The sequence below is a fragment of the Rhinatrema bivittatum genome, chromosome 6 (assembly GCF_901001135.1).
Source record: "Rhinatrema bivittatum chromosome 6, aRhiBiv1.1, whole genome shotgun sequence".
Classification (NCBI taxonomy): domain Eukaryota; kingdom Metazoa; phylum Chordata; class Amphibia; order Gymnophiona; family Rhinatrematidae; genus Rhinatrema; species Rhinatrema bivittatum.
This window is the reverse complement of record NC_042620.1, coordinates 276,830,609-276,840,368: the sequence shown is the minus strand read 5'-3', so window position 1 is coordinate 276,840,368 and position 9,760 is coordinate 276,830,609.

The following is a 9,760-nucleotide window of genomic DNA, read 5'->3' as shown; positions in this document are numbered from 1 at the left end:
AATGGGGTTTCTCGCCACTGGCAGGGGCAAGAACCTTGCCAGTGCTGATGCGCCAATCTGCCTGCTCAAGCATCAAGCTTCAAAGGTGATAACTTAGCCTTTGACGGCAGATTGCGACATTGGCAGGCTGCACTTAATGGAGTGTCTCAGAGGTAGGCAGGCTGGACTAAATGTTTACAGCCCGCAGGCCAAATCCAGCCCTTAGTTTGCTCACCATTGGTGTAATAGATGTTACCTGATTAAGAAATGTAGGATGTCTGTTCTATTTCTTGTTTTCTGTTTGTTCTCCATTGGAAACCCACTGGCCTTTTCATAGCGGCTGAAGGAAAAGCTTAGTATATCATTTTCCCATCGATAGCAGGGCTAAATTAGCCATGCTGTCATGGGAATGTCCTCTGGATAGTGTGAGGCAGTGCTTCTAGTAGCTGTTAAAGAGCTTAGCTCTGTGTGGCTGTGCATGTCTTCCTGCATGGTAGAGCGCCCTCTCCCTCAGTCTGTTTGTTCCGTGAGCCAGGACACACGGGGAGCGACTTGTCTCTCTTTCAGAACGAAAAAACACCAGAAAGGCTAAGACTCAAACCAAAAGAACAAGCAAACAGCAAGTATGCCCAGGCCATTGGGCTTCAAACCCTGTGCCTTCAGAAAGATTATGACTGTTACGGATGGCCATGCTACCTGCTATATCTGCCTGGGCCCAAATCACGACCAAGCAGCCTGCAAGCACTGCAGCTTTATGTCACCCTGGGCCCAACGCCAGAGAACCCAAAAAATTGAGAGGCTGTGTCAGGCTAACCAGGGATCCTATTCCCCCCCCCCCCCAGGCTTACTCCTCACTGGGCCTGGCCCCCAAATATCCACTGAAGGAGAAAAGGGTATTGTCCCTGGGACCATCGAGGCTCAAGAAAGGGAAATCCACGGCGTTGTATCCCAAACATGGGCACCATGACCAGTCCTGAACCAAAGAGCGCACTCTAGCGCCGAAGCATCAGCCACCTGACACATCCGCCTTGGCGTCAAAATCATCAGTGTCCAAACAGACTGCCACCCAACCGCGTGCATCATCGATGCATGCCCAGGTGCCCTTGTTGCCAACGCATCCACCGATACATGCATCTCCAGAGCATGCGTTGGGAGACCAACGCATCGACCGACGCAAGGAGGAGACCAAATACTGAAGCACCTGTGTGTCTGCGTCCGGTTGGAGCTGGAAGGATAACAATCATGCAAAGAAGGCGGCAGCACCGGCAGAAAAGGAACCAGTGCAACTCCCTTGTGCCCATACAGTTCAACGCCAGTACACAGTGGGCTGGGAGTCAAGTAAGGACAGCTTGGATTCTCCATGGGTTTTCTCCACATCAGAGATGCAGGGCATGGATTTTGTGGATGTCCCCTCACATTCGGATGTCCAAGACTCGGACTCTTCCTCTTCATCTTTGTCCCTACAGGTCTTCTCTGACCTTTCGTCCGTCTCAAAAAGGAAATTAGATTCCTCACACTTGCAAGAACCTCTGCACCAGAAAAGGACATCTAGTGATGAAGGTCCTCAGACTCAATGGCCAAAGGGCCCTGACTCTGACATTTTACAGGCGGCAGTGGGCAGAAAGTCGCAAACATGGTCAGCCACCTTCCACGCCTGCCCGCATGCCAGACATTGCAGAAAAGGCTATCTCCCAAATCTCTGCCACCCTCACTGGCCTATTTACTTCCTTGCAGTCAGTGAACCCCCATTCGCTTCCGGGCCCACGCTCACCATGGATGCCTTTATTGGAAGCACCACCTCCATCACCACATTCCCCACGTCTGTCCCTAAGAGGAGAGCTGCCTCCACCTGCGGACACCCCAGCGGAAGGCGAGACGTCCCCCTCGCTACAATTCTCACCTCAGTTGTTGCAGATGCATGACACACTGCCCTTGTCCTCTGTTGTCCACTGGCATTCCCTCCTACCCACCAGACAACCCCCCGGAGCCTTACTCCCCTCTAGAGGATCTAGTCTACACAAAATTCAATGAGAAAGTCGGGGCTGTGCTGAATGTTGAAACCCACAAACTTCAAGACCCAAGGGCAGAGACACTAGCATCCTGAAGATTTTCGAAATGCCTGCGGAGCCTACAGCTCTCCCGCCACACCGGGTGTTGGACTCAGTTTTGGAGAAGTCCTGGGAAACACCCTTCGCATTAACACTGGCCTCAAGGAAGATTGATCTAAAATTTCGGATGTGGCAGTCACCTTACTACACTCCACCGCAACTGCTGCACGCGTCCATAATGGTGGAATCAGCCATGAAGCAAGCTAAGAAGACGCATCTTCAGTCCAACACTCTGCCTTGTCCGGCAAGGATAACCAATATCTTGACAAGGATAACCAATATCCGGCAAGGATAAGCAATATCTTGACAAGTTTGCAAAAAGATCCTTTCAATCGGCAATGTTGGGTGCGAGGATCCACCAACACCAGTTCTACATAACTCAATATCTGAGTCCCTATAGACCTTAAAGGGCCTACTTCCAGACACTCATACTTCCATGGGCTCCCCACAGCCCATCCAGGACATGGAGGAAGGTCTGTGCCACCTCTTGAGGACAATCTATGAGGCCTTTGAAACGTCATCTCTGGCATCAGCATTCACAATAGCAGCAAGACATTTGGCCTGGCTATGGGCCAGTGCAATATGGGAGGACGTCCATGAAAACCTGGTGAACCTTCCCTGTAAAGGGGACAACCTATTTGATAATTGCTTACAGGAGACTCTCACAATTAAAAGAACAGAGTGTTGTACTCCAATCTCTAACTTCCCTGTCTGAGCCATCTGCATTTAATCGCCGCTTCTGGCAGGACTATCAATGGAGACCATACCGCCTGTACCCTCAGTCCAGGCCTCCCTTCCTCCTGTTGTGTCTGTCGGTCTCAGACGGCTTCGCCTGACACGCCTCACTTCTATTTCAGCCTTCTCCACCAGCCTCCGGAGAATGGCGTCTGTAGCGTCTCCTTGCCACACCCTCCGGCGTCCCCGGAGTGGCTTTGGCACGACGTCCCGCCATGTTGACCTGAGGCCTCCTAATAATTCGTAGCATTCTGTTTTCTTTTTTGGCTGCTGCAGCACACTGAGCCGACGATTTTAAAGTATTATCCACTATGATGCCTAGATCATCAGGAGGTAAGAGCCTCTCGGCCCTCTGCCGTAAGCCCAGCTCGTGCTACCAGTCCCCAGTTAAAGGGGACACCTCATGTCTCACGTCTCACGTGCACGCCTCACGTCTTGTAGCAGTATTGGCGCGAACCTCGGGGGTGTCCCCCTCAAGTGATTCACTGCTTCTGACTACAAAAGGTGCTTCAGTATTTGGTCTCCTCCTTGCATCGGTCGATGCGTTGGTCTCCCAACGCATGCTCTGGAGATGCGTGTATCGGTGGATGCATTGGCGACAAGGGTGCCTGGGCATGCGTCGATGACGCACGTGGTTGGGTGGCAGTCTGGACACTGATGGTTTTGACGCCGAGGCTGATGTGTCAGGTGGCTGATGCTTCGGCGCTGGAGTGCACTCTTTGGTTCGGGACTGGTCATGGCGCCCATGTTTGGGATACAACGCCGTGGATTTCCCTTTCTTGGGCCTCGATGGTCCCAGAGACAATACCCTTTTCTCCTTTTCTGCCTCTCACCGAGTTAGCAACGGATTGGATTTATTCCGGTCTGAAGCTGCTCTGCTGCTGCTGGAAGCTATCTTCACCCTCCGGGGTTCTATTAACTTGGGTACCCGCTCCTCGGTGGCCCTTTGCTTATTTCCAAGTGCCTATCCTGAATCCAGGTACTCGCTTCTTGAGGGCCTGTGTGTCTATCCTGGTGCCTGCTACCAATTCTTCTACCTGCTGGAACACCACCTATCAGCTACAGAGAGTGAGTACTACTTCTTCCAGTCTGTTCATCTACAGCTCCTCGTCTACCTGCATCGGGCCCTACACCACCATTGTGGAATGGGATTCCTTTGTAGAGGATCACAGACTGTTGCTACCTATCCTCTCTCTACTGCTTATTGGGAACTCTACTCAGCTATAAGGGAGTGTTTAATAACATCTGCCAGTCTGTCTCTCCTACAGCGTCTCACTGGATATCTGCATCGGGGGCCTTATACCACCATTGTGGGACGGGTCTCCTCCACCGAGGATCACAGACTGTTGTTATCTAATCCACTCTCTACTGCTACCTCTGGTGAACCATACAAGCTGCATAATAGATATGTTCTCTGTGTTTGTGCATCTGAGTCTAGCCTGGTGCTACAGTTCCCTACGAGGCTCCTCCCCGTGGGAGACACTATCACTGTTGCCCCTAAGAATCCACCAAACACCTCGATATCATAACACCTCCCTCCCACAGCTAAGACAACAATCACAACAGCAGTGGGGCAGGCCCTGAACCCAATGCCAGCAAAGACAGCAGCCTCCAACCAACCCCAAGGCCCCACAGAGTTTTTGAACATTGCAGGGCTTCCACCACCATGCACCATTGGGGGCAGGATATCATTTTTCTACCAATCTTTGTCCAAGATCACAACAGATCGATGGGTATTACAAATTGTCCGGAACAGTTATTAGTTAAAGTTCAAGTCCCTACCACCTCTTCCTATGCGCCCAGCCACTCGGATAGCCCAGGACGACCTCCTGCAGCTGGATGCTGAAATCTTAGCTCTACAGGCTCAGGGAGCTGTTCAGAAAGTGGACAAAACCAGCTGGAATACGGGGTTCTATTCCCCCTAATTCCCAAGAAGTTGGGAGGACTGCGTCCTATTCTAGATCTTCGGGAACTGAACAAATTCCTCATGAAAGAGAAATTCAAGATGGTTTCTCTCAAAACAATCCTTCCCTTCCCACAACTCAATGATTGGATGTGCTTCCTGGACCTCAAGGATGCCTAGTCTCACATCCCAATGTATTGTATATCATGGCGATACCTCTGCTTCCAAGCCAATGGGAAGCACTACCAGTACAATGTGCTCCCCTTCTGCCTGTCTGCGGCCCCCAGAGTATTCACAAAGTGCTTGGCGGTGGTGGTGGCCCACCTCAGGAAAAAAGGAATCCAACTATTCCCCTAGCTGGACGACTGGCTAATAGTGGCCTCGGATGCGCAAACCCTCTGGGACCACCTCTCCATGACGATTACCTGCCTCCAAGACCTCAGTCTGGTCATAAATTACAAAAAGTCAGGCTCCAGCCATCATGAACTGTTCAATTCATTGGTGCATGCCTTATTACCTTGAAAGGGAGGGCCTTCTTACCCAAGGAATGGACGCTAGAGTTCCACAGGCTTGCAACCGAACTTTGGCGCACCCAGCCTCCCTTGGCCCGTCAGGTCTTGATTGTGCTGGGCCACATGGCAGCAGCGATACACACTGTGACTCACACCTGGCAGTTCCATCACCCCTTGGCGCGAACTGTTTCATTCACGAGAGATATGAGAAGGGATCTAGCATGGTGGCTGAAACCACAAACCCTAAGCAAGAATGCTTTATTCCGCCCATTACCCGACAACACAATTCTCACTATGGATGCCTCCCACAAAGGATAGGGGGCGCACTTGGGCCACCACCAAACACAGGACAAATGGTCACTGCTGGATCAGTCCTACCAAATCAACCTGCTAGAACTGCGAGTGATACGGAATGCCCTCCAGACCTTTGCCCAACATTTCACAGGCAAAAGAGTCATGGTACTCACAGACAACCAAGTAACGATGTTCTATATAAACAGGGAAACGGTGCTCATTCTGGAATGGGCGAACCTCCATTCTGTCATGCTACAGGCTACTTACCTACTGGGAGTGGAGAACACACGGGCGGACAGACTGAGCTGAGTGTTCCTCCCATATGAATGGTCATTCAACCAACTTAGTGGCCAACAACATCTTCGCCCAGTGGGGAACTCCGATCATGGATCTTTTTGCCACAGAGCAGAACAGAAAGTTCCCAAATTCTGTTCAGTATTTCCGAGCGCAGTAAGAAAGGTGCAGGATGCCTTTCTAGTCCCCTGGTCAACCTGACTACTGTATGCATATCCTCCAGTTCCACTATTCACACGGACCATACAGAAATGCATACAAGACTTAGCCAACTTAATACTTACTGCCCCGGCCTGGCCCAGACAGCCCTGGTATGCTTACCTACTCCGCCTGTCACTCAGACCACACCCATTCCTCTGGGTCAGCAGGTGGACCTGCCTGGTTGCCTCCAGGAAGCCTTCCACCAGACTATCTCTTTAAGTGGAAGAAGTACTGAACCTAGTGTACAGAATGTCACCTAGACCCATTCGCTTGCCCATCAGAAAGTCTGCTTGACTATTTGCATACGCTTTACCGGGCAAGTCTAGTGACAGCCTCAGGTCAAGTTCACATTAGTGCCATAGCGGCCTATTGCAGGCCACACCAAGGACATCCCATCTCGAGCCACCCATTAGTCACTTGCTTCATCAGTGGTCTGTGGCATCTCTGGCCCTCAACGTCGAAACCACCAGTAGCATGGGATCTTAATTTAGTTTGGAACAACTCATATTACCTTCATTTGAACCAATGGATTCCTTGCACATAAAATACCTAACTTGGAAAGTGGTTTTTGCAGTGGCTATCACGTCCATTAGACGAGTCAGTGAACTTCAGGTGTTAGAATTGCAGGTATGGAGCATAATGCACTGACACCACAAAGTGTCCTTAAGAACTCACCCATCCTTAATGCCAAAGGTGATATCGGCTTTCCATATCAATCAGTCTATTGACTTGCCAATATTTTTTTCAAAGCCTCACCTGTTATGAAGTCTCAGTTTAGTGGACCCTTGGGCCGACCTGCAAGAGACTGGGAAAGGATTTCAAAAAGTCTCTAGTGCACCACAGGCTGGGAAGCAGATGTTCAGGCTGGACATAGAGGTGCTCTTCACCCTGGAAGCTGGTGCTCCCCCGGGAGAAGCCTGTAGGAGCCCAGCCACTGGGACTTAGGCAGGTTGATGATCTTGAGACTGAAGCTGGCAGGCTGATGAGCAGGACTGGGAACTGGAACCATACTAGAACAGTAGACAGGAACTGTAGCAAGACACGGGTACTGGAACCAGGCAGGAACTGTAGCAGGCAAGCAGGAACTAAGCAAGTACTGTAGCAGGTAAGCAGGAACCGAGCGAGTTCCAAAGGCAGCTCACTCCGGGGCCCGAAGCAACAGGGATCCGGTAGGTAAGCCCATTGCAAGGCAAAGACTGAGTGTCCGCGGCTGGCTTATCAAGGCCGAGGCGTCTGACATCCGGAATTGGGCAGAGTCACCATTGGTGGGAAACGGTCTAGAAAAGTGCCCAAGCAGCACGCACATGTGCGCCTAGGGGCAAGGCGTCCATGGGAGGCTTCCCATGGACGCCTCCCATGGACGCGTCCATGGGAGGCGTCCATGGGAAGCCTCCCATGGACGCCTTGCCCCTAGGCGCGCATGTGCGTGCCTAGGGGCAAGGCGTCCATGGGAGGCTTGCCCCTAGGCAAGCCTCCCATGGAGGCTTAGCCCTCGCGGCTGCGCCTCCATGGGAGGCGCAGCCTCGTGGGCGAGTGCTTCTGTAGCCATGGCAACCCTAGCACCACAGGGTGGACAGCCTTATCCAACACTAGGAAGGCTATCTCCTCCGAATGGATCGCCCCAGTGCGGACAGTAATGGGTGCCGTGGACATCACGATAGGTCCTGGAAGGAGCGTCCCCTGGATGGAGGTAATTCGTAACGGGACCTCCCGTCTATGCGTAGGAATTCGCAACTGGGAGACTAAGTCCTGCAGGATGAAATTACCCCCAGCTCCAGAATCCAGGAACACGTTCGTCTCAACGGAACCTCCAGGGTATTCCAGGGTAACAAGCATGGTACATTGAGGAGCTGAAGCACAGCCTAGGAGGAGCTCCTCCTGACCTCCTAGGCTTTGGCGTTTTCCGCACGCTCCTGGCAGCGAGCCAAGAAATGGCCCTTCTGGCCACAATACAAGCACAATTTCAACGAACGGCAACCTTGCCTCTCTTCAGCAGAGAGCGGGGCCCATCCCAGCTGCACGGGTTCACAGGTGGGAGCGTCTGGACGAGAAGTCTTAGGAGAAGACGTGGATCTCGCCGACCCCGAAGCAGGACTGTGGCGGGAGGAGTGCTGCTCTTTGGCCCGTTGTTGTAGGCGGCGGTCAATGTGGGCAGCCATCTCTATCAAGGCATTGAGGTCCTCCGGCAGATCTCGGGCTGCAATCTTATCCTTTATGCGTCCAGAAAGGCCCTCCAAGAAATGGCCTTAAGACTACCATCCTGCCAACCTACTTCTTGGGCTAACGTCCGAAAGTCCATAGCATAATCTGCCAAGGAGCGAGCCCCCTGACGGAGCTGTAGCAGTTCAGATGTAGCCGTAGCTACTTGGGCTGGCTCATCAAAAGCCTGTTGGAAGTTCGAGATGAACTGGTGTAAGACCATTAGCGAGGGATCATTGTGTTCCCAAAGGGGAGAGGCCCATATCAGGGCTTTCCCATCAAGCAGGGACAGGATATAAGCTACTTTCACCGCATCCAAGGAGAACTGCTGAGGCAACAGGGAGAACCGTATGAAACACTGGTTCAGAAAGCCGTGGCAGGTCCTTAAATCTCCAGCGTAACGAGAGGGTGCCGGTAGCTAGGTCACAGAAGAACTGTGTCCCTCGGGGACCACTCCAGCATGAGGCAAGGACTCCAGGCGAGAGGACAGCCGTTCCACCGTAGCTGCCAGGGTATCGATGCAGCTCTGGTGCTGTAGCATCTGCTGGGCCATCCCAGGCAGGTCCGAGGGACCAGGCGTATCCGCCGAGTCCATGGCCTTGCAATCTATTATGAAGTCTCAGTTTAGTGGACACTTGGGCTGACCTGCAGGAGACTGGGAAAGGAATTCAAAAAGTCTCTAGTGCACCACAGGCCGGGAGGCAGATGTTAGGCAGGACGTAGAGATGCTCTTCACCCTGGAAGCTGGTGCTCCCCCGGGAGAAGCCCGTAGGAGCCCAGCTGCTGGGACTTAGGTGAGGCTTCACCCTTGAAAGCCGAAGCTCCCCCGGGAGGAGCCCGTAGGAGCCCGGCCGCTGGGACTTAGGCAGGTTGATGATCTTGAGACTGAAGCTGGCAGGCTGATGAGCAGGACTGGGAACTGGAACCAGACTAGAACAGTAGACAGGAACTGTAGCAAGACTCGGGTACTGGAACCAGGCAGGAACTGTAGCAAGACTCGGGTACTGGAACCAGGCAGGAACTGTAGCAAGGCTCGGGTACTGGAACCAGGCAGGAACTGTAGCAGGCAAGCAGGAACCAAGCAAGTACTGTAGCAGGCAAGCAGGAAAGGAGCGAGTTCCAAAGGCAGCTCACTCCGGGGCACGAAGCAACAGGGATCCGGTAGGTAAGCCCGTTGCAAGGCAAAGACTGAGTGTCCGCGGCCGGCTTATCAGGGCCGCGGCGTCTGACGTCAGGAATTGGGTGGAATCACCACTGGCGGGAAACGGCCTAGAAAAGCGCCCAAGCGGCGCGCGCATGTGCCTAGGGGCAGAGCATCCATGGGAGGTTTTCTGGCGGCGCCAGCAGTCAGTCAATGAGTGCTTCCCCGGGACAGGGCCATTAGGTCCTGTCCCGGTTGGCCCCCTCCCCACCCTCCGGCCCGCCCCTTTTCGATCTGCCGGCACTTCTGTGTGTACCGGCAGATTTGTGCATGGCCGGGCCGTTTCTACAATGCGCTCGGCGCACGCATGGCCCGGCCACGCGCGTATCTGCCG